Below are 26,942 nucleotides of genomic sequence, written 5' to 3' on the forward strand. Positions count from 1 at the left end.
CTATTTGCTTGATGTATTCCGGTCTCTGTCTTCTCCTACAGTTTTTACCCTATTCAGCTCCCTCTAATGCCACGGAAGTTATTTCTTGATGTCTTAACACATATGCTATCATTCCATTCTTTCCTTTTTTCCATATGTTAATTTCGTCTGTTGTTTCTGCGCAGGATCTTTCCATTTCCTATCAACTCATACAGTCTTCTACTTCATTCTATAGCACTACATCTCAAACGCTTCGATTCTCTTCTGTTCATGTTCTCCCACAATCCGCGATTCAGTACATCACAGTGATCCAAACGTACATTCTCAGAAATTTGTTCCTCAAATTAAGGCTGGTCTGACATTATTAAATTTCTCTTGGCCGCGAATGCCCTCTTTGCTTGTGCTAGTCTGCTTCATACGTTCTTCTTCCTTCGTCTATCTTATGTTTTTTGGATCTAAGGTAGCAGAAATAGCTTACTTCGTTTCCTTCGTGATCCCTAATTTAATGTTCTGTTTACCACTAAAATTATTATTTCTGCTACTCCTCATTAATTTCACCTTTCATCGGCTTACCCTCAGTCCGTAACGTTTGCTCGTTAGACTGTTCACTGAGCGTAACAGGTCTTGAAATTCTTTCCATTTTCGCTTGGGACAGCAATGCTATCAATGAATCTTATAACTGAGGTTTTTCTTTTTGACAATTATTAACTCACTCTTGAACTTTGCTTTTATTTTCGTCATTTTTTTCGGTGTGTTGATTGAATAGTAGGGGAAAAAGATTACATTCATGTCTTACGCACTTGTCAACCCCAGAATCTCGTCTTGATTCTCTATTCTTATTGTTCCCTCTTGCTTCTTGTATTTAAAGTATATACTATCTAATCGAAAGTATTCCTAATGGAAATTAATAGAGGGTGTGTCCACTTTTGGGCTTTGTCACGGCTTGAACTATACTGGGGACATTTCAAATGATGTGTCTGAGTGTCTGCGGAAGAAGGGCAGCCCATTCTCCGTAAAGACCAGAAACCAGAAAAGGTAGTGATGTTCGACGTTGGGGTGTGGAACGATTTCAACGTTTTAATGCATCGCAAAGGTGTTCATTGCGTTCAAGTAGGGACTCTGGACAGGGTAATCCAGTTGAGATACGTTATTGCACACAAACCATTGCCTCATGAGACTCTGTGTTATGACAGGAAGCATTCTCATGCTGATACAATCGGTTACCGTCTCCGAACTCCTCTTTTACTGCACGTAATACTCAATGCTGAATGCTGTATAATATACATTTAACGATATCTTATATACAACAAGGGGATCACGAACGACGAAAAACACCCACCACACACCCCGCCATACCGTGACTCCATCTCCTCTGCACTTCACAACTGGCGTTACACATGACACCAGGTAGCGCGCTCCAGGCATTTGCCTAACCCGAGGGCTGGTATCACATTGCCACAGGTACACCAGGACTCATCACTACAAATCACTCGTTGAAGCTGTGAGGTCAAGTCGTGAGTCGTGCCCGGGTAGCTCAGTTGGTAGAGCACTTGCCGCGAAAGGCAAAAGTCCCGAGTTGGAGTCTCAGTTCGGCACACAGTTTTAATCTGTCAGGAATTTTCATATCTGCCCACACTCCGCTGCAGAGTGAAAATCACATTCTGGCACTCGCTTCCAGTCCACTCGCTATTTACACCATCTCAAGCGTCGCTTACCACGGACAAAGAAAGGGATGGCTTACGAAGAAATGCTTCACGGTTGTACTCCATTCTTTCTGTCTACGCTTAGACATTGTACTACCTTGACTGCTGGTAACAATTTGAAATCACAAGTGATCCTTCAGCTCATTTCATGTGGCTTTTTAGGACCATCCCCTGCAATGCTCGGCGATCCCTGTCCGTCAAGTACATTATGTGACCAAATGTATGCGGACACCCTCAAAAACACATGTTTTTCATATTACGTCCATTGTGCTGCCACCTACTGCCAAGTACTACATATCAGCGACCACAGTAGACATCGTGAGAGAGCAGAATGGGCGACTCTGCGAAACTCACAGACTTCGAACGTGGTCAGGTGATTGTCACTTGTGTCACACGTCTGTACGTGAGATTTCCACACTGCTAACCATCCCTAGGTCCACTCTTTCCGATGTGATAGTGAATGGAATCGTGAAGGGACACGTACAGCACAAAAACGTACAGGCCGACCTCGTCTATTGGCTGAGAGAGACTGGCGACAGTTGAAGAAGGTATAATAGGCAGACATCTATCCAGACCATCACACAGGAATTCCCAACTGCATCAGCATCCTTTGCAAGTGCTAGCACAGTTAGGCGGGAGGTGAGAAAACTTGGATTTCATGGCCAAGCGGCTGTTCATAAACCACACATCACGCCGGTAAATGCCAAACGACGCCTCGCTTGGTGTAAATAGCGTAAACATTGGACGACTGAACAGTGGAAAAACGTTGTGTGGGGTGAAGAATAAAGGTACAGAATGTGGCGATCCGATGGCAGGGAGTCGGTACGGCGAATGCCCAGTGAACGTCATCTGCCAGCGTGTGTAGTGCCAACTGCAAAATTCAAAGGCGGTGGTGTTATCATGTGGTCGTGATTTTCATGGAGGAGACTTGCACCTCTTGTTGCCATCACAGCACAGGCTTACATTGATGTTTTAAGCACCTTCTCGATCCCCACTGTTAAAGAGCAATTTGGGGATGGTGATTGCATCTTTCAACACGACCGAGCACTTTTTCATAATGCACGGCCTATGGCCGAGTGGTTACACGACAATAACATCCCTGTTATGGACAAGCGTGCACAAAGTCTTGCACTGAACCCTATAGAACATCTTTGGGATATCTTGGAATGCCGACTTCGTGCCAGGCCTCAGCGATCGACATCGGTACCTCTCCTCAGCGCAGCACTCCGTGAAGAATGGGCTGCCATTCCCCGAGAAACTTTCCAGCACCTGATTGAACGTATGCTTGCAAGAGTGGAAGCTGTCATCACGGCTAAGGGTGGCCATCTCCATACTGATTTCCAGCATTACCGATGGAGGGCACCAAGAACTTTTAAGTCATTTTCATTCAGGTGTCCGGATACTTTTGATCACATAGTGTGCATGAGGTCTGCCTGGTCTTGGCTTAGCTTTGGTTGTTCCTTCGCGTTTCCACTTCACAGTCACGACACCAACCGTAGAAGGTTTAAGATGTCCCCGATCGATTTGTTACTCAGGTGATATCAGGTGGCTTGTCGATATTCGAAGTAACTGGGCTCTCCTGACATCCCATTTTGCTGCTACTGCGTCTCTACTGACAATGTAATACTCCCTGCCTCCTTTTATGTTAGTGAGTCCGACTCTCGAAACATCTAGTGGCCAATTCTGCGTTAACTAGGGGTTCCGGGTACTTACTCTAGCTTTCATTTATTCTCCCGAGAATTTCAATCATCTTCCACCGTTTTACATCGTCGAACGCTTTTTCTAGATCGACAGATCCTATGGAGGTTTCTTCATGTTTCTGAAGTACTGCTTCCATTATCAAACGCAACGTTACAAGTACGTTTCTGGTGGCTTTACCTTTCTTAAAGCTGAACTGTTGATAACGTAAGAGATCCTAAGTTTCCTTTCCCCTTCTCCCCCCTTTTTTCCTCTCCTCCATCCCCCTTTTCCCCCCTCATCGGTCTGGGTGCCCCCCACCCCCTCCTCATCTGCCGCGGTGTCGCCTGTATAGCGCTGTTTTAAGTGAGTGTTCAGTGTTGTGCGTCCCCTGTCAGTGTTGCGAACAGCCACCATACTGTCGCTAGTTGTGTTTTTTTATCTCATGCGAACAGAAACCAGACCGTCGACAAGTTTTTTTTTAATTGCGCCTGTCTATTTACTACGTGTTTTAATCAGCATCGCCGGTCGTTTTGTTTTTTATATTTTCTTCGTATCTTCTTCCTCATGTTTCAGCTTTTAACAGTCACCGTTTCATCGCCTGCTTTTGTTTGTTTTTCATATCTCCCGATTGTGTTTTTTAACTTTTCTGTAGGCTGCAGAGCGGCGTATTGTCCTGCTGCCAGCCCGGTCCCCCTCTGGGCGGCAGTCGAAATCCAATAAAGAAGAAAATCCTTTCCCCTTCTTTAGTATATTATTCTTGTCTGCAACGTGGTTGCTTGAGATTATAATACCTCCACTAACAGTTAATTAGTTCAAAAATTATCACGTCGCGCACTCAAAGTATGATCTTTTTTATTCCGCAACTAAAAGGTCTTTAATGTGGCAGGTATTCCTACATCAATTGATTACAGTCACTGAAGAAAATTAACAATAATATCACTTATCTTGTATTTGCAATCCAACGACGATCTCGCTCTGGCTTTGGCTCGTAATTAAAAATGTTGTCTAGGTAGTATGACTATTGCTGTTGGTGTGAAAGGCACTCGGATGTTAATTACGTCGACTTGAAGAACTTACGAAGACAACATTCAGGATTAATTTGATGATTTATGTTTTGCATTGCAATGTGCTTCATACTTTTTTAAACAATGGTCAATTGAAAATAATTCTTGACACTCACTTTTCACAAAGTTTCACATTTATTAAACTTTTTATAGTTTCGTATGTTCAAAACATTACTTCATCATACAATTTCGCAGCCGTTACTGCTCTTAATAAAACTCACAACATTTTTCATTGTCCACAACTCAGACTCGTCTTTTCATTTCCAACAAAAAGTCAAGACTGTTCATATTCAACACAAAAACTTGACTACTCTGTACGCTTCCGCTCCAAAAGTCACAAAACCAGCCTCAAAGATAACAATAAGTACAAAGATATTCACACTAGATATTATATCGATATCAGTATCTCAAAATATCGACGTACATACATATAAAAATGAAACCAAATTCGAATAGAGTGAAAAATTTGAGACATTACGTAGAAAAATATTCATTAATCTACGGTATCGAAAAATATGGTTGGCGGGTGGTAATGGTTTCGCAAATACAGAACCATTACAAGATGTTACCCTGACTGTACGAAAATTCTCACATTTAACTGTCCTTGCTGCCTTTCTTAATCCGTATCGCCTTTGTAAATGTCATTCGGGTCATTTTGACGCATTTACTCTGTTTCTGTCTTTGTTGAGTGTACCAGTGCATTCTTTTACTCTAAATTTAAATACATTTGTTAGTTTAGGTTTTTGTATGTAAATTCCTAGTGCACCATTAGTTTCAGTTTTCGAATCACGTTTGTGCTCTACCAGGTGTTATGATTGTATTCGGCCCCTGTCTTTCATCCACACTGCATGATTAACTTTGATTAATTAATGTAACAGCCCGCCCTCTAGATTCACAGGCTGCACTTTTGAAAGCAGTTAATTGACAAGGGTAATAATTTATAAGGGCGGCCTGGATAAAGAGCACCTGGTCCCTCAATGTTTGCTCCGCTAGTTGGACACGCGGTGAAAGGAGCGTCAGTCAAGCGATTAGCTTAAATGCGTAATTTCTCATTCCTGTTTACTGGAGTTCTGTCGACACGTCTGTCATTATTGCCTCCAGTGGTCAGTGCTTGACTGGCGAGAGACGCGGCAGGTGCTGAAGGCGGTACGGATACACGAACTATCCATAGACAAGCCTTCACGCAGTACTATGAGATAAGGCGTAAGTTATGCCGAAGTGTCATGTGACGACACCTGGATATCCTTGAATAACCTACAGAACACGACCTTCCTGCAAATGAACGAGTGACTTTTGAAATGAGTCAGTTCACAGTTTGAGGTACTTACGATCCTTTCTGAACAATGTGACGATAAACTGCAACCAAAACCAAACGAATCGGCAGTCTTCTGGAAACTACAGAAGTGTGCAAACCTTAAGGACGACAGCAACTTCCGGATGATATGTGACTGCCATGTAACATTGCTCGATGAAATTAGGCTTATACACAGAAAGAAGTCCAGCAGTTTAGCACAAAATGTAAAGGAAAGAAATACGAGAAGAGCAGAAATGGCAGTTTTATTCCAAGACAATAACTACGTTGAAATCACCAAGATTTATGACTTCCCAGGACATGAGTCTTCTTCGGGTGTATGAGCACCACTGACGACAATACATGCTCCGCAATGTGCTCCCATACTGGCAGCAAGGTTGATGAGAAGTTCTCGTGATAGGACGTTCCATTCCTACACAATTACTGCATGGCCGTTGGTACATGTGAACGTCCTGCAATATGTCTGCTTAAAGCATTCCACACGGGCTCGGTAAGTTTTAAATACATCAAATAGACAGGCCAGTCCATCGCCGAATATAGCCTTGTTTGGCACCTCCGCTTCTGTTTAGAGCCTGTGTATCCGGAAAATGACTCATGCGTGCACAGTGACAGATGGTCTGAAGCGGGTTCAATCGAGTACGTAGTTCTAATTTTCATCCACCAGAGTCCAGTAGTGCACAGAGATATTAAAGAAACAGGTCAAGGGTATGTTTTTGTGAATTGTTCTGTTTATTTCTTGAAGGTTATTTTATTTATGTTTTAACAGTTTTTTATATGCTTTTAGTAGTGTGAATGATGCGTGAATGTGGTCTAAAGTAAATACGTAGATCATTGTTCTACTGATGAACGTTGTATGACGGGGGATTTTGTATCATAATATGTTAAGTAAGTTTATGGTATAAGGAAAGCTAATTTGAATGCAAATGGAAGTAGTTAATAACGTAATGTATAAACAAAATATCAGAATGTTAAATATTTATTTTGGGAAGAAGTACAGTTCAAAAGTGTGTTATTTGTTGATTCGTTAGTCATGAAAAGTGCAGACTAACGCGATGGTACGGTCGTGTGTAGTGTGAACTCCTAAGGAAGTCATAGTTTGCCGGTTTTAGTTGTGTTACATGCCTCAAAAGTGCTTTAAAGTGAAGGCATATTTATTCCGGTGTGTTGTTTTTAGAAAGTACGGGTTTTTTAAGTAATTTTGTGTATGAGAAAAGACAGTAATTCCCCGTGGCATATTGAACAGATCGATGACTAAAAACTTGAGTGCATTAGACACAGATAGACTTAATAGTATGGCGAGCATTTTCATTTAAGATCAATCCGTGCTTAGTAGGAGTTCAGATTTCGGGAAATACGTTACCATAAACTTGCTAAGGTGAATGAAAGGGTTTGTGCACGACTGTGTTAGGATTAGCACCGGCTTGGCACTGGATGAGTAATTCTCGACTTCAGAATATGCTGAAGTTTTGCCAGTATTTTCTTCACCTTTCATTCAAAATTAAGACCTTGTCCCGATTCTTAGAATAGTTACGTTGTATTGTAGTGTAACGACGTATAGTTTTGTATAAATGATTTTCTTTTGACATATGACCATGTGCAGACTTCGTCACCTACGTCAGTTACAACACACTTCAAAATTATTTAAATTCTTTTTAAATTGTCTCTGAATGGTTCTTGAACGAAACTGTAATTAAAACATCATCATTTGAGTCGTATGCGCAGAATTACGTCACTCAGTCCAATTGGTTTGCGCAAACTTTTCAATTTAGATGTCGTTTTGTTTCTTCTCGGAAATTATATTAATGCAATTTATCTGATTTAATAAATATTAGAACCACATTGAATAAACTTTCAAGACTCAAACTCGCGATGAACGTTGTCAAAACTAATCTTGTCAAATATATTAGTAATTCATTAACATAATTCTTCATAAATAAATTCTCGGAACACGTATTTAAACTTTAGTAGCATCCACTAGTTTATTATCTTCCTACATATAGACGTGAACCTGAGCCTTGACAAGACAGGACTGAACATTTACCACATGATTAAACTTTCTATGACGTCATTGTTGTAGAAACGTTACAAATTCTTATTTTTTTCAGTTTTTAGAAGCACGACGCAGCAACTCGGTTTCAGGATCCTCTGTTGCTCTTTGGCTGTCTACCCGCGACGTATAGTGGTCAGCAATTTTCTCTCTGGTCCCGGCAGTGAAGATGCTGTCTCCGTTCGTTGCGCCGCCCTCTCCGTACATGAAACATAAAAAATAAATACAAAACTTTAGATAATTCACAACAATTACAAAGATTACAAAAATACATAAACAAAACACTAAATTAAACTTATATTCACCTGCAAACTGGGCTGACACTGGTGGATGGGTGACGCTTCAATTTCGCGTCCCACTACAGTATGCAGCCTGGTGCGAGTTGCAGTACGGTAGGTTTCTGCTCGGCTTTCCTACCGGCGATCTGCTGCGACGAGTTCACAAGTAGGTGGTGGTTAAAAGGACGAAAGGAACAGCGCCGCCTTAAATTCCTCCTCTACCTACTCGATGCAGTCACGCATTACCACCCAACGAATTAAATAAGGTCCTAATGTCCCTCCGAAAAGACCCATATGGGGAAGAAGTACAGAATCACAATTTATTTATTTATCGTATGATGATACAGAGCTTGGATCAAATACATAATTTTAAGAGTATACAGTGTAAGAAATGACAAGTAAAATACAGGTATAGAATCAAATGTCCAAAGTATTATACTAAATTATATGCACATTACACAAGTTCTTAGATTTCTAAGTCTAACTGTTGATCCAGTTGAGCCCTTCAGGTGATGCATGGTGGATGTCATTTATTGATCCCCCGAAGACTCGTTTCGGGCATTCACCAACAATGTGATTTATTGTTTGCAGGGCAGCTTCACAGTCACAATATGGAGATGTTGCCCAGCACCATTTGTGCTTTAGATATCAGCAGTTCCCTTGCCCTGTTCGGATGCGGTTGATGGTTCTCCACTGGCGTCTGGGGAGTGTGAAAACTGGAAGTCGCATGGAAGGCTTTTCAACGAGATGACCGTTGAACACTGACGATTCTTCCTATTGACTTCTCCATACTTCGTTGATGTTAAAGTTGGAGGCTTCAAGATGTTGTACAGTTCGCCAAGGTGGTTTTCTTGACTTCAGGCGTTGATGGTCTGCTATTGGTTCAAATGGCTCTGAGCACTATGGGACTTAACATCTCAGGTCATCAGTCCCCTAGAACTTAGAACTACTTAAACCTAACTAACCTAAGGACATCACACACATTCATGCCCGAGGCAGGATTCGAACCTGCGACCGTAGCGGTCGCGCGGTGTTCTGCTATTCATATATCGCTGTGTACGCCGTACTGACGTTCACCATAATATATTGTGATTCCGTACACAGAATCTCAATAACTTACGGTGAGCGTATTGCCCTCAAAGATGTGAACGTCAGTACGCCCATGAAACATCAACCTCGTCATAACACCTGGACCAACAAAACTATCACGTTCTACCATGTTCCTGGGTGCATTACAAGTTGCCACCTCTCGCGATATGTGGACATACCCGGAATTGCTGTGAACAATATCAAACTCCTAGGGCACACTCGTCACACTTCGTCCTTCTTCCAATTCCCTGAGGATTCTTCCCCAAGTGAAGTCATTCAAATGTTGTTTCCGGGACATTTTGTAATGAAGCACACAATCACAGTGCACCGTAACTGATCTCTGACACTCACAATCCTTTCCCCATTCCTTTACTACATCGTGTTGCAGGGGTGGTCGCATTTGGAGCTAAGGTCATGCTGACTTCATACTATGTGACGTCCAGATTTCTTTCACGACTGGAAGACCGCTAGCAACATGTTCTCACTTTCATTCATTTCCACCGAGCTGTTAATATTTTATAGTACCTTATCTATCTCGTCCTTACGTTTTGCAGAACAGCGATGTTTTGAAACGGCCGTATGGCTTCGCGTCTGCTACAAGTCACTAGGGCGTAGGTATCATTTGTAGCTGTTGACGAAATGTACTGTATGTAACGTGTATAAGTGCATTTGTTTCCTTTGGTGACTGAGGATGGTGTAACGAACAACATTACATTAGTATTTAAGTCATTAGCAGATAGTGATTGAAGCTATTACTAGTCGTATGTTTTTTGGTTAGTTAGTAGCTTCGAGTATAGGTGAAAACAGCAAGTCATTAATTTTCGCTGGTCAGCATGTTAGGAGTTGAACTGCGGACGCATGAAAGCGAAATGGTTAGTCTAAGCTGGCAGCCGTAGTCGACTTAGTGGTGAAGTTACGACGTTGGAGAAAACATCAGCCAGCCAGTGCGGCCGAGCGGTTCTAGGCGCTTCAGTCTGGAACCGCGCGACCGCTATGGTCGCAGGTTCGAATCCTGTCACGGGGATGGATATGTGTGATGTACTTAGGTTAGTTACGTTTAAGTAGTTCTAAGTTCTAGGGGGCTGATGACCTCAGATGTTAAGTCCCATAGTGCTCAGAGCCGTTTGAACCATTTAGAAAACATCAGCTAGTAAGAAGAATGAGATTTTCACTCTGCAGCGGAGTGTGCGCTGATATGAAACTTCCTGGCAGATTAAAACTATGTGCCCGACCGAGACTTGAACTCTGGACCTTTGCCTTTCGCGGGCAAGTGCTCTACCAACTGAGCTACCGAAGCACGACTCACGGCCGGTACTCACAGCTTTAATTCTGCCAGTATCTCGTCTCCTACCTTCCAAACTTTACAGAAGCTCTTCTGCGAACCTTGCAGAACTAGCACTCCTGAAAGAAAGGATATTGCGGAGACATGGCTTAGCCACAGCCTTGGGGATGTTTCCAGAATGAGATTTTCACTCTGCAGCGGAGTGTGCGCTGATATGAAACTTCCTGGCAGATTAAAACTATGTGCCCGACCGAGACTCGAACTCGGGACCTTTGCCTTTCGCGGGCAAGTGCTCTACCAACTGAGCTACCGAAGCACGACTCACGCCCGGTACTCACAGCTTTAATTCTGCCAGTATCTCGTATCAGAAGAGCTTCTGTAAAGTTCGGAAGGTAGGAGACGAGATACTGGCAGAATTAAAGCTGTGAGTACCGGGCGTGAGTCGTGCTTCGGTAGCTCAGTTGGTAGAGCACTTGCCCGCGAAAGGCAAAGGTCCCGAGTTCGAGTCTCGGTCGGGCACACAGTTTTAATCTGCCAGGAAGTTTCATATCTGTTAATAAGGTTTGCGACATGTTTGTGGGAAGACTGTTCAACGTAGAGAAAAAAATAACCAACACACTGATGTTTGTACATATTAAGGTACCACGTATGAAAATATTTGCAGCCTGTTTATCGTACCACTGACAAACGAAACTCTAATAGCTGATTTTTACCACCACATTAGTGAAACATGCCCGACCCATTTTCTTCGTATCTAGACAAATTCCATGTGTGAACAGTCTCTCTGCCTACATATCGCCATAGAGCTAGTGCATCAGCAGGGCGAAATTTCGACTGTCTTTGCAGCGGTCCTCTTCAGGGTGACTATAAAGCTAGTTTCTGCAGACGGTCTTCCTTGTATACCGTCCTATTTACGTTATCGCGTAATAACCGAATGCAATACATTTGAACATTATTGGATGTGTACCTATGATGGGGTTGTTGTACGGAAGGCTGTTGCCTGTAATACTGTATAAGACGATTAGCAGGCGACAACGATACGGCACCTTGTACCGAAGGGCTGCATTTTCCTGCAGCAAGACGCTGATGCCCACAGAATTTCTCTTGTGGACGCCTGGCTTTGCTGGCAAACTAGGATATTGTGGAACTGATGGCTGGCAAACACCCTCGGCCCATTGGACGAAATCTGGGGGGCAGGCCGTCAGCGCTCGAGGTTTCCCGATACGCCGCAGCGTTCGATGCAGTATCGAGCACGTTCTAACAATGACGTGACACTTGACTAGCGCTGCGCGAGTGTAAGGGTTACTCAAGAAACTAGGAATTAGCTACTGCAATAAGCTACAGCTCTGCTTAAAATTCACGTGAAATCCTACCATTGCAAAAACTCCTATCGTGTTTGAACAAATTTACTTTAAAGATAGAGGTTTAAGGCAACGAAAATTGTCACTGTTCATTTTCCTGGTTTTGAAATAAAGGTAACAAACAAAGACGAAAATGTAATCCTCCAAAACAGTTACTTGACTGAACCCAGTACAGCATTTTATTGGTTTATGAGAGACGGTTGCAAATCATCAGTTCAATCCTCGTTAGAATAACAGACATAACCGTTACCAGATCTTAACCATTTTGGAAACAAAACGGCAACATTCAGATGAAGCAATCACGAAGAATTATCAAGACTTAAATACCGAACAAACGAAACACAGCTTAGGAAAATGATTTTTACCACTATAAAAAATTACAGCAGCAAAACCCGTTTTGGAGATAGTACCGTAAAACCTCAGTACATCGCAGGACGAGCGTTAGATGGAGAATTGAAAAAAATCGTGGTTGCAGTTTTCTTATTTATTAATTAGTTGCCGTTGTTACTCATTACCCGCACCCTAGAATATATTTCAGTCCGTATTTCACTGATATTTTTTTTTTTATTATTGAAATCCATAGCGCAGCAAAAGCGCTAGGACAGGTCGTTGTGATGGTACCAACAAAAGTCACTAGATGTGGGCCGATCAAATGATCAAATGATCGAACAGAATCCGAGATTTCCCAATCTGTGACGTAAACTCTTCGAAGAGCTCGTGTTCAACCCCAGCCCTTCTAAGCAGAACGCCAGATAAACATTCGGAGCTGGGAGGAGTGAACATACGGTTTAGTGAACTACCCGAGCATGCGACTCCGTGCCCTTACACGAAACGAGAGCAGAAAAGTTTCATGAGCGGCAGAAATCGATTGTAAAGCGCGCAGCACACAAGTATTGTGAAGACCTCTACATATACACACATCAAAATAAGTTTTGCATCACCTCGGTTCCGAGAGTAAAAATTGTAATAGAGATCAACATAAACACCAAATTGGTTCAAATGGCTCTGAGCACTATAGGACTTAACATCTATCGTCATCAGTCCCCTAGAACTTAGAACTACTTAAACCTAACTAGCCTAAGGACATCACACACATCCATGCTCGAGGCAGGATTCGAACCTGCGACCTAGCGGTTGCGCGGTTCCACACTGAAGCGCCTAGAACATAAACATCATTGCCGCCCTTTTTATTGCCCTTGAAAACCACACATTGCATGTTTTACCAGCATACAGCGAGAGCTTAAGAGAAGGCGGTCCCGATTGCTGTACACACCAGTACCTCTAATACCCAGCAGCACGTCCTCTTGCATTGATCCCTGTATTCGTTTTGGCATACTATCCACAAGTTCATCAAGGCAGTGTTCGACCAGACTCTCCCACTCCTCAACGGCGATTCGACGTAGATCCCTCAGAGTGGTTGGTGGGTCAGGTCGTCTATAAACAGCCATTTTCAATCTATCCCATGCATGTTCGAGAGGGTTCATGTCTGGAGAATATGCTGGTCACTCTAGACGAGCGATTTTGTTATCCTGAAGGAAGTCATTCACAAGATGTGCACGATGAGGATGCGAATTTCGTCCATGAAAACCTCGCCAATATGCTGCCGATACGGTTGCTCTATCGGTCGGAGGATAGCATTCACGTGTCGGCGCCTTCCACGACCACCAGCGGCGTACTTCGGCCCCTTATAATGCCACCCCAAAACATCAGGGAACCTCCGCCTTGCTGCACTCGCTGGACAGTGTGTCTAAGGCGTTCACCCTGACCAGGTAGCCTCCAAACATGTCTCCGATGATTGGTGGGAAGCATATGCGATACTCATCAGTGAAGAGACCGAGCAAGGTGGCGCAGTGGTTAGCACACTGGACTCGCATTCGGGAGGTTCAATCCCGTCTCCGGCCATCCTGATTTAGGTTTTCCGTGATTTCCCTAAATCGTTTCAGGCAAATGCCGGGATGGTTCCTTTGAAAGGGCACGGCCGATTTCCTTCCCAATCCTTCCCTAACCCGAGCTTGCGCTCCGTCTCTAATGACCTCGTTGTCGACGGGACGTTAAACACTAACCACCACCACCACCATCATCAGTGAAGAGAACGTAATGCCAAACCTGAGCGGTCCATTCGGGATGTTGTTGTGCCGACCTGTACCGCACTGTATGGTGTCGTGGTTGCAAAGATGGACCTCGTCATGGAGGTCGGGAGTGAAGTTGTGCATCATGCAGCCTATTTGGCACAGCCTGAGTCGTAACACGACGTCCTGTGGCTCCACGAAAATCATTATTCAACATGGTGGCGTTGCTGTCAGGGTCCCTCCGAGCTATAATCCGTAGGTAGCGGTCGTCCACTGCAGTAGTAGCCCTTGGGCGGCCTGAGCGAGGCATGTCATCGACATTTCCTGTGTCTCAGTATCTCCTCCATGTCCAAACTACATCACTTTAGTTCACTCCGAATGGTTCAAATGGTTCAAATGGCTCTGAGCACTATCGGACTTAACATCTATGGTCATCAGTCCCCTAGAACTTAGAACTACTTAAACCTAACTAACCTAAGGACGGCACACAACACCCAGTCATCACGAGGCAGAGAAAACCGAATGGTTCAAATGGCTCTAAGCACTATGGGACTTAACGTCTGAGGTCATCAGTCCGTTAGATTTGGAACTACTTAAACCTAACTAACCTAAGAACATCACACACATCCATGCCCGAGCCAGGATTCGAACCTGCGACTGTAGCAGCAACTCGGTTCCGGACTGAAGCGCCTAGAACCGCTCGACCACAGCGGCCGGCCGGTTCACTCCGACACACTTGGACACTTCCCTTGTCGAGAGCCCTTCCTGACACAAAGTAACAGCGCGAACGCGATCGAACCGCGGTATTGACCGTCTAGGCATGGCTGAACTACAAACGAGGCGTGTTCCTCCTTCCTGGTGGAATGATGGAACTGATGGGCTTTCGGACCTCTTCCATCTAATAGGCGCTGCTCATGCATGGCTGTTTAAATCTTTGGGCGGGTTTAGTGACATCTCTGAACAGTCAGAGGTACTGTGTCTGTGCTACAATATCCACAGTCAACGTCTATCTTAAGGAGTTCTGGGAACCGGGGTGATGCAAAACTTTTATTTTTATTTTTTATGTATAATCCCGATTGAACATCATTGTAGGTAGTCAACTACGCTAAAAGTGTACACGTATGTGTTATTTTTATGAAAGATGCACATCTTATTACTTATAATTTCGTATCACACACAGAAATCCATTTTTTGTTGCATGTAATTCCTAATTACCAATATTTTACAAAAGATGGTTAATAACGATATTTTATATAAGAAAAACATTGCAAATTGAAATTTGTTCTTATGTACGTATTTTGTCTTTACGGAAGTGATCGTAGAATAGGAAACTTTGTTTAAAAATTTGGATCGACGAATAATCGACTGCACACCATCTACTTGGCAGGCAGGCAGGCTACCAAACAGCTACACTGCCGATCGAAAAATAGACTCCACTTTACAGATTTGGACATTCTCAGAAAATTTCAGGCTCAATTTTCTCGAGAATTTTTGAGAGTTGCATCAAAAAACTTTGTGGAATTGATATTTGAGTCCTGAGCTTCATGCACCATAAATATAAAAAAAACTACAAAAATCCGAATGCTGCGTTGTCTCATTGTCAACCACTACTGGCTTAAGATCCAAGTGGTGATGAGTTCTCACAAGTATCATGCAGTGACAAGTGGACTCCGAAATGGTGAATAGTTTATACCGGATGGTTATAATAAGTTCAGCTACTCACGGAGCTCCAGCGTGGGCTGTAATTATAGTATGGCAGCGAAAATTTATTAGTATGCTAATGCAGTAATTTGGAGCCGATTTACTCTGGAAAGAAATTAGATCCAGTTTCGCCCATGAAGTGCAAATCTGGCACTGTACACTATTTGTATGACGGTATGACACCCACTCTGACATTTCACAAGCTACAACATGAGTTAACAGTATGGCTATCGAAAAGACAGACCGTGCACTGTTAGTGGAACTGCTTCGTGTGTACTGACGCAATTATGGTGCTGCGTTGAGGGAGTATCACCGACTGAAAAATCTGAGGAGGAGTCCGATATCGTTAAGTGGTTCAAAGAAGATGATGAAATTCGATAACATGGTGAGCTTGGTGTGGACTTTGGAAGAAGAAGGCTATTCTGGAGAAATATACTGATGAGGTTGCTGTTGCTGTAACTGACCATGCAGGACGTGCGCTGGGTAGTAGTGCTCGTGCAGTGTCAGGAGAATTGTCTGTTCCATTGTCCACAGCACGAAGAAGTTCTGCAGTCTACACTAGATTGGTATCCATACAAGATCGAGACAGTGCAGCCTAATTCTCAATTTCCTCTTTGGTTTCTGGCTATTACCGAAATCGATTACACGTGGCCGGGAAATATTCTATGTAGCGGCGACGCACATTTCACACTACAGAGTGCAGTGAATACACAGAACTGTTGAGTTTGAGGTATTGTTACACAGCGTGTTACGCCCGAAGAACCATTGCACTCGCCTTATGTGACTGTTGTGGTGTGCTCACAAGCATCATTATTCTCGGGCTTTCCTTCTTTGAGAAGAATCGATCCAAAAGGCCTGTCAGGTGAACCGTGGCATCTAAGCATTATCGTGACCTCCTTGTACAGCGTGTGATTCTTGCCCTGGAAGAGCGCGACTGTATGGAAATGACTGTTTCATGCAATATGGGCCTCGCCCAGTCAAAGATCTGCTGAATTCCACCTTCCACGATCGTGTTATCACCAGAGGTTTTCCAGATGCATGGTTTGCAAGATCATCTGAACCCGTGTAACTTTTTGGTCTGGCAATATCTAAAAGAACCAGTTCACCAGGTCCGCATCCAGTATCTACCTGCTCTGAAGGATACTACACAGGAACGTGTAGATTCAGATTCGGCAGGGAACTGCTTGGAGCCGTTGTTAACTAAGTCGATTTACGGATTCGACATCTCCTTGACGTCTCCAGTGCTTGTGTTGCAGAAATTGTTTAAGCAGTGTTTAATAATGAAATCACTAATTTCACCTTTTCAACCCACGTCCCATTTCTAATCCATTACATATGTAAACATTTCAGTTTGTGTTTCTTGCGTTCACAGTGTCAGATCTGCTCCTGCTGGCAAACACTGAAACATTTTTTCCAGGGCAAATCGTCTGCTCATCAACGCACTAGCATATATACCAGATGTCGCTGCCATGCGATAATTACAGCCTATACTGGACCTTCGTGAGCAGCTGCACTTAACTATAACTACTCGGTACTTTCTTGTTTGACAGCTACCTTCCATTAAGAAATACAGAGGTAACTGTCTTGCTGTGTCCGTTGTCACAGCCATTGTGAGACGTCTCCGCGGTGGAATTTCAACTCGCAAAAGCTGCTAGCAACATCCTTGCTGGCCAAGCAGTGTGTCACCTCAGCCGCCTCACAGCCTGGCGGCCGGCCTGCAAGTCTGAAATCTCTGTGACAGGTAGCAGAAAGCGTGCAGGTGCCCAGCGTCGAAACAAGGACCACCAGAGGCTGCCCAGTGCTTCAGTGTCGGACTGAGCGACCTCGCTCTAGAGAACCCTTTTCGAAGCCTGGATCCATCAGCGCTGGCTGCCAGTAAGTAGACCAGCAGCTCTGTCTACTAGTTGACGCCGCTTGTTGAGGGCTAGTGTGGTCTGTAGACCATTGACTGGCCAACAGACAGTGCCAGTTGAACGCAGGGTGCAATAACGAATTTGCTGACTGACCCAACATAATTTACACTCCTCTGAGCTCATGTGTTGACACAGGAGGCAGGCAGCCGAATGTTGGAGCTCCGCGTTGTGCCATACCATGTAGCAATATGTCCAGACACCAGTGCCCTAATACAGCGTTGTTGATGTTTTCTGGGGGCCTGTTGACGTCTTGCGCCAACACTACTGCAGCTGCGACTGACCTGCATATTACTCAACTGGTCACGAAGGCTTGCATGCTTCTTAGGCCTCTTCACTTTCTCTTCCGATAATTCGTTTCTCTGAATTCCACGGTACTGCTGAACCTGGGACTGGCTGAAAACGACATTGTGCTATTGCGTTCATAATTTTCCTCGTCTTTCCGGGGCACTCGCTGCCACACATTTATAATTTTTACACTGTACACTGTGTGCTGTCCGGCACTGAACTCTCCAAGATTTCGAAAGGATTATCGGGTAGACACAGTAGAAAATATATTAGGTCCAGAGTCATAGTCCATGTTGCCAAAAGGTCGGCCCAGAAATGTTACGCCGAGTCCTGTTTAACAATATCCCACTTGAAAAACAATCTCAAGCTTACTCTTAGCCATGCTGCAAGACACATGCAGAATGAAACAATTACAATGCTTGGATGCAGGTTTCGGAACATTAATGCCGTTGGTTCAACAGCGACTTCGTTCTCCGAAAATATGGTATGGGAAATGGAAATGAGCGTATGGCATCGTAGGCAGGGATGCCCTATCCGGGGAAGTTCGGCCGCCACGTGTAAGTCTTATTTCAATCGACGCCACATTGGGCGACTTGCGCGTCGGTGATGAGGATGAAATGATGATGAGGACAACACGACACCCAGCCCCTGATTGGAGGAAACCTCCAACCCGGCCGGGAATCGAACCCGGGCCCGCTTGCATGGGAGGCGCGCACGTTATCATCCAACTAAGCAGGCGGACCGAAAATATGGTGCTAATGGATAATCGGAAGGTGCCAAAATTGGCTTTGCCTGTTGACCAACATGCAACAAAAATACGGTGCTATCACCAGGATAGTGGCAACTGCAGAAAAGCTGCCGGACCCCACAGCCCGCGGAGCTACCACCGGTGCGCAACACGCCTAATAGCGCACACTCCCTCGTCAACGGTCCTGCCAAACTCGGCGCACTACGCCAACTCTCCCTCGCTTAAGCCGGTATCACACTGAAATTTGATAATGTAATAGGGAAGTGTCAAAACTCTCCTTTCGTCAAAGAAATGTGATTACAACTGGGATCTCACCGTAGATTTTATCATAAAATTCGTTTGCATGGTTTACTGCAATATGAAATGCAACCGCTTGGAGCGCAAGCACCACTACAACTATTTTTCGTCTGCAGTGTGTTTGTAAACACGGCTGCAAACTTTAGTTGGTGCATTCCTTGGACTACCAAAGTAATACAAATGATGAAGCAGATAGTGCAATTACAGCGTAAGAGATCCGGAATACTAAAATACATTACGGAGTTTCGAGAGGAACAAAAGAATTGCAGAGGTCATTAGCCATGAAATAGGGCCTGGATGCACCACTGATGTCATTGAAAAGAAAATTAATGGCCACATCTCATGCTATTCCCATTAAAACCCAAAAGTACGTACTGACAAATAACATACGAATATTTTGCCCAATTTTGTTCATTGCAGATACTTCAAGCCCACAATAAAGTTTACATAACACATATGTGGTTTACATATTTTTGTTTACTGCAGATGCTTAAAACCACAAGCAAAAGTGGATTCAGTACACAGGCTGATTACAGTCTCTAGGTATACTGTTTCCATCTCCTGAAGTTTCTTATTCAGAGAACAGCCGGTGATTTGAGTGTAACTAATGTAGAGTGTACTCAAAGTAGAAGTGAACGTGGAACATCCACCCTCTAAGAAATTTTTGAGCTAGGTGTAATTGTTTACATTTGCTTTTAGGAAATGTTATTGTCTTGCCAGGGCACTATACCAGCACCACCGTAAAATATTTTAAGCTCTTCTCTAACCACTCTCCCATATACTGGACGTCCAGAGGCGGCTTGGCAAATTATCGGTTCCATTTTCTGCAGGTTCTCAGTGCCTTAAGACTGAACATAAGTCCAGTTTTCTACTACTGTGGACACTGTTTCCTGGCGAGTACGTTTCCTGATGAGCGTTTTCTCGTTTCGGTTATCAAGCTACGCAGTGTGCAAGCAGCTAGCGTTACTGTAGTAATTTTTTGTGGAGATAGATTAATGGTAGTAGGAAAACTCCTGAAGCGACTGGCAAGAGTGTCATAGGTGCTTTCCACTAGTCTTTTCTTCCTAAATGATTCCGTTCAAGGGGTACGTCTTCATAATGTTGTATCCAGAGGAAAAGAATCGGCTACCAGTGTTCCTTGTCTTTCTGCCTTCAGGAATGTTCAGAGTAGATCGGTAAATAAGATACTCCCATAGTGTGCTCTTTGAAAACACTCCAGCATCATCAACACACCCATTAGTTCCTACATCAACATAGAATAATCTGTATTTGGCATCTACCATGGCAAATAAAATTAAGCTGTTAAAAGATTTATAATTGATGAAGTGGGAGCCGCTAGCTTGGGGACATTTGATGCAAATATAGTTTCCATCCATTCCCCCTTTAGTGTTATAACCTGCTTCACCTCGAAATCATTTTCAAATTGCTTCCCCTCTTCTCTGCTTATGGGTTACTATAAATAAAATTGATGTATGTCTGAGATAATATATTACTAATGGTTTTCATTTCTATATTTATAGCATGAAATAGATAGAGGTTCAGTATTCTTCTCAACAGGAGAATGAAATCCCTTACACTGAGCCACAGCCCAGCAACATAGGCAGACTTCCAAAAAGCAAAGAAAAATGTCGACAGTTTGTAGTAGGTGGACCACTAAATCTACGCTACTGACCACTAAAATTGCTACACCAAGAAGAAATGCAGATGATACACGGGTATTCATTGGACAAATATATTATACTACAACTGACATGTGATTACCTTTTCACGCAATTTGGGTGCATAGATCCTGAGAAATCAGTACCCAGAACAACCACCTCTGCCCGTAATAACGGCCTTGATACGCCTGGGCATTGAGTCAAACAGAGCTTGGATGGCGTGTACATGTACAGCTCCCCATGCAGCATACACGATACCACAGTTCATCAAGAGTAGTGACGGGCGTATTGTGACGAGCCAGTTGCTCGATCACAACATGCGGTCGTGCATTATCCTGCTGAAATATAGGGTTTCGCAGGGATCGAATGAAGAGTACAGCCACGGGTCATAACACATCTGAAATGTAACGTCCCCTGTTCAACGTGCCGTCAATGCGAACAAGAGGTGACCGAGACGTGTAACCAATGGCACCCCATACCATCACGCCGGGTGATAAGCCAGTATGGCGATGACGAATACACGCTTCAAAATGGTTCAAATGGCTCTGAGCACTATGGGACTCAACTGCTGTGGTCATTAGTCCCCTAGAACTTAGAACTACTTAAACCTAACTAACCTAAGGACATCACACACATCCACGCCCGAGGCAGGATTCGAACCTGCGACCGTAGCAGTCGCACGGTTCCGGACTGCGCGCCTAGAACCGCGAGACGACCGCGGCCGGCAATACACGCTTCCAAAGTGCGTTCACCGCGATGTCGCCAAACACGGATGCGAGCATCATGATGCTGTAAACAGAACCTGGATTCATCCGAAAAAATGACGTTTTGCTATTGTGCCCACAGATTCGTCGTTGAGTACACCATCGCAGGCGCTCCTGTCTGAGCTGCAGCGTCAAGGGTAACCGCGGCCATGGTCTCCGAACTGATAGTCCATGCTCCTGCTAACGTCGTCGAACTGTTCGTGCAGATGGTTGTTGTCTTGCAAACGTTCCCATCTGTTGACTCAGGTATCGAGACGTGGCTGCACGATCCGTTACAGCCCAGCGGATAAGATATCTGTCATCTCGACTGCTAGTGATACGAGGCCGTTGGGATCCAGTACGGCGTTCCGTACTACCCTCCTGAACCCACCGATTCCATATTCTGCTAACAGTCATTGGATCTCGACCAACGCGAACAGCAATGTCGTGATACGACAAACCGCAATCGCGATAGCCTACAATCCGACCTTTATCAAAGTCGGAAACGGGATGTTACGCATTTCTCCTCCTTACACGAGGCATCACAACAACTATTCACGCCGGTGAACTGCTGTGTGTGTATGAGAAATCGGTTGGGAACTTTCCTCATGTCCGCACGTTGTAGGTGTCGCCACCGCCACCAACCTTGTGTGAATGTTCTGAAAAGCTAATCATTTGCATATCACAGCATCTTCTTCCTGTCGGTTAAATTTCGCGTCTATAGCACGTCATCTTCGTGGTGTAGCAATTTTAATGCCCAGTAGTGTATTAATCAAATTATTCAACAATAAAAATAGTTGTTAATGCCCATAAAGCGTATTAAGCATTTATTTTCATCCAGATAATCCTTCTTCACTGACTTATAAAATGCTCTCACGTTTTAGATGGTGGTGGTGGTTAGTGTTTAACGTCCCGTCGACAACGAGGTCATTAGAGACGGAGCGCAAGCTCGGGTTAGGGAAGGATTGGGAAGGAAATTGGCCGTGCCCTTTCAAAGGAACCATCCCGGCATTTGCCTGAAACGATTTAGGGAAATCACGGAAAACCTAAATCAGGATGGCCGGAGACGGGATTGAACCGTCGTCCTCCCGAATGCGAGTCCAGTGTGCTCACCACGTTTTAGAGCTATGTTGTGTAATGTGCACTGTAGTGTAGGAGTGCTGTATTATAAACTAGAGTAGGATATCCCGTGGGTTTCCATCTGAGAAGTAGTTCTACTTCTCGTGTCCCTACGACAATTTGGAACTTCATGGAGGGGCATAACGTAGCCTGCTAATGCATCCCAACCTAATCTGCTGCGATTAACAAATAAGTCTTTCTATTTGACATAACTAATAGGATGTCCTCCGTTTTGAGGAGTACATGTTGTCCATGTCACCCGATATGCGTGTATCGTATAGCATTCGTAGCTGCCTTTGGTGACTGCTGCAGGTAATCGTACCAGTGTGTAGGGTCAGGCGCGGTCGGCGCTATGCGTAGATTTCCTAGTTTATGCTGACAGTACATGGCGGATAATTATAAGGAAAGGTATGCAACATTCGCTTACCGACATTCGCCAAGCAACCTTCCATATTACAACTCCCTTCTTTCGGTTGACTGTTGAAACTTTTCGTGATCAACGTGCTCCGTCTGAATCTTTACCGTTCGATCACTTTAGGTATGAACTGGTTTGAAGTACTTCCGACTTGTCTGCCTCCGACTTGTCCATTGTAATTTGCGTGAGATATGGTAGACAAGTTTCCACGCCGCCCCATCTCTACTGTAGGTCGCTCGATTTTCCGTTTGTTGGTGGTCGTGCTATAGGTGAACTTCTGCTTTTATGGAATAGTCGATCTTCCGAATACCAGGCTGTTGCTGAACCTGTGAATCACTTAAAATAACGTGGTACTGTTGTGTATTCCGCGATTTCTCATCCGTCGACTTGTGCTTCCAATCAAATGTTCCCGGATGCTCTGTAGCGAGTCCAGTTCGTCTTCAGATATCGCAGGAGTTACGATGCAGAAAAATTGGACAAGTTTCTGGAAGTAATTTTTCAAAAATATGCAATATGCTTTGAGAATATACACCAACGATTACAACTACGCAATTTATTATTTATGTGTTTATAGATTTTTGCCCATGGATATAGTCGGTTCTACTATTATATTCTGAAGTCCAAGAAGGCATGTCGGATAATTTGGAGTACTTCGTATTCCATAAAACCAACGTTGACTGTCCAGCTGCTGAGAACAAACATTAGATTTTGGATTTAAGCAAACAGAGGAATGTAAACGTATAACCTCTACTACATAAGAAAATAATTGTTTGAGAACTTTGTTTTGAAGTTAATAAACATAACAGAGCTGTTATTAAATAATTTTACGGGTTTAAATTAAAAGCGATCACAGAATTGCATTTTGTGAATATGTTTCTTCCCACATGTAGGTGATTGTCTGCATTCTTACTATCCTGTTCCATATTTCCCTACTATTCCATATTAACCTCCAAGTGCAACTACTTTTACACTGTTTTGTGAGAATGTTTTTTAAATTTTACTAAGAGAAGTACAAGTATTTTCTACGAAATAGTTGAAATTTATGAGAATGTTTGAGAGCTGAACATGAGTTCAGTTTGATGATACGATTGCGAAAGTAAGTGAAATTCCATAATACCCGAATTCCTTCTACAAAACACTACCGATTTTGGGTCCTTCCTGCTCTGCCTCGCCTGTTACATTTAAAATGTCTCCATTTTTCGTTGTCAAAGAACAGAATCGGATTGCTGTTTCATTGTTACACAAGGTCCGCCTAAAATGACAGTGACGTGAGAAAAATCATGTGTACGTTGCCTTATTATGAACAGAGAAAGTGCAGAATAATATAAACCTCCCTACCTCGTATCCCTCCTTCCACCTCTGTCACTCCCTCCCTTTTCCTCTCTCTCTCGGTCCGTCTCTCCTTCCCCATTCACAGAGACAGGGGGCAAATGTGACTATAAACAGAGCAGTCTTCGGTGACGTATTCACGGCAGCTTGTTTGTATTCACATCAGCTGTCAGCAGTTCGGAAATTCAAAATGTTACTTTTGAAAGCTGGCATCAGAGATTCGCTTCCCAGATATGCAGCCACTGCACAGAGCAGACGTCATTTTCTGACAGAATGAAATTTCGATCCCGGCCCTCGCACTGAAAGAGCTGATTCAGTGTGGAACCGCAGATTTGGGAGTGAAAACTCGTTAGGTGCGTAATCCCAGCAACGAGCGGGTAGCCTGAGCCCCCTTCGAACGCATCCTTTGTGGCCCGTCTCCCTTCCCCCTGCCCCCCCTTCCCACCCCCCCCGCCCTCACACACACACTGTACGAATCCTTTAAAAGAGGATTCACGTTGGCCCGCGGGAGAAACATTCCAACCTCCCTCAACCACGCTTCGCACAGAATTAAACGCCACTCTCCAGTCAAATTTGTGTTATCTTCTGTAACAGTTCCTCAGTAATGATCAATACTTTTCGTTCCAGTTTTACAATGCCCAAATGAAATAATACAGGCAGATGACCGACTGGGATTTTTCTGAAGCGAAATATTCATTGAAAAGTGATCAGCGAATACTTTTGTAATACAATTTCTCTCATTCCTCTTGATGGTAAGCACTTACCGTATTACAAAGCGCACCGAAAATTGATCAGCTAATATTTTTGTGAAACAGTTTATAACACTACCGGCTACTACTAAGCTTGCGGTATATTGATAATGTTATTCCTGTGAATGGATCTTTGTGACTGCGACTGTGTAGAACGGAAACTTATCGGATTATATTTCAATTCTGGAAAGACTCTTATTGAGAGGAAACAACAGCAAAACAAAAGGGAATCGAACTAAGGTTCTATTAGTAATCAAGCAAACTATAATTACGTAACAAGAAACGGTCGCGAGCCTAATTAGGCAAAGTTGTTCTCAGTGCTAGCATGATTCATAAAGGAAGTTAACTATTTGGGTTGAGTTCACCTGATACTAAACTTCTGTTTGCTGATACGATACAGAACAGTAACACAATTTAGCAAGTAATGTTCCAGTGAATTGACTTGAACTATACTGGAGAAGCATTAATTATTTAGGCAACAACTGGCTCTCAATAACACATACTACCTGTATGTGTAGGTTGCAGTAGGTACTGGGAGATGAAGAAGCTTGCACAGGATAGAGTAGCATGGAGAGCTGCATCAAACCAGTCTCAGGACTGAAGACCACAACAACAACAACAACCTGTACATTACATTAGGAAAAAGATGATAATTATAGATAAAGGATTACTAATGAGTGATCACTATTGACGTGGACATCAGGTTCTTTTGTCAGTTTAATGATATGAAGTAATTACTATTAAAGAAGTTATGAAATAATAGTATCTTTTTTTCTGATTATTATTTGCGTTCTCAAGGAATATTCACTACCTTACATTATTTAGTTCAAGTGGAATATATGGCATCTAGATCTAGTATAGTTTGAATAATTGTAAACAGTTGCTTGTTTTTAACAGCTGTATTTGTAATATGATATTTAAATTTCGCTCAACAACCACCATGGGGACCCAGAAACTAATTTATCGGTAGATTCAGATCGTGGCCGAACACGTTAGTTACAACAAAAAATGGAAAACACTGTTAACTATATTACACATGAAATTGTAAACGCTATTATTTAAATTAAAAGAATCTTTGAAATGAATGCTTTAACTGTCTATTCATGATAACTACTTGCTGTATTTCAAAACGTATGCTCGCCAAATAATTACGTCCTTTACAACTCCACAAAGTTTGCTACTTTTGTTAAGGAAAATAATTGCTTTTGAGTTCAGTGAAACAGGATACTCGGATTCATCGTAGCACTTGGAACAGGATTCTGTCTAGATAAATGACTAAGGATCGAAAACAATGGTTAAACATAGAGTTTACAGGACATAAAATAATGATTGAAAACGAAACCTTGTACAATTGGTCCATGCGATTATGCAGTACTCAGCTACTATTGTGGGATGACGGAGATGGCAGCGTCGATGTTCTGTGCTATTCAATCAAGGGCGCAAAAGTATCCATGGCTCTTCCTGTGTGACGAGCTCTGAAAATTATGATATTAGCGTCGGATTACAGAGCTAACCAAATATGGCATGAATAATAAGCCGCATTACTTCGGCATCTGAAGCTATATTACATAATCTTACAGTTCTTCTCGTCTCTTTCAGTTCACAAATTGCGCAGTCATCGCCTGCTAGCCACCGACTCACTCATGTCACACGGGAGCCTTGCAGTTCGACCGCCGGGTCCACCTTTTCTATTCCCGCCTAGCCAGTTCCGTTGCGGAAGGACTTCCCTCCAAGTTTTACATGATTACAAACCTACTTTCCCTATACATGAACCTGTATTGCTACTAAATTTTTAGCTTTTACGATCTTTTGCAGCACGTTACTTTTGAAATTATATTCATAGATTAATTACGATTATATAAATCATCATAAATAAAGAATAACACAGTCACAGCGATGTTACATCAAAGAGCGTAGTTATACAGAATTCACATCAAGTAAAAACAGAAAAATAATTTAGATAAGACCACTATAGGCATTATCGATAATCTTGTTAAAAGTTCCTCTCATTCCTCTCGATGGTAAGCACTTACCAGATTGCCACATAGTAAAAGATCTCTGCAAAATATTGGATGCTCATCTGGAGTAACCTGTAAAGAAGAAACGTTTAGAGCATGTAGG

The sequence above is a fragment of the Schistocerca nitens genome, chromosome 5 (genome assembly GCF_023898315.1).
Source record: "Schistocerca nitens isolate TAMUIC-IGC-003100 chromosome 5, iqSchNite1.1, whole genome shotgun sequence".
In the NCBI taxonomy this organism is placed as follows: domain Eukaryota; kingdom Metazoa; phylum Arthropoda; class Insecta; order Orthoptera; family Acrididae; genus Schistocerca; species Schistocerca nitens.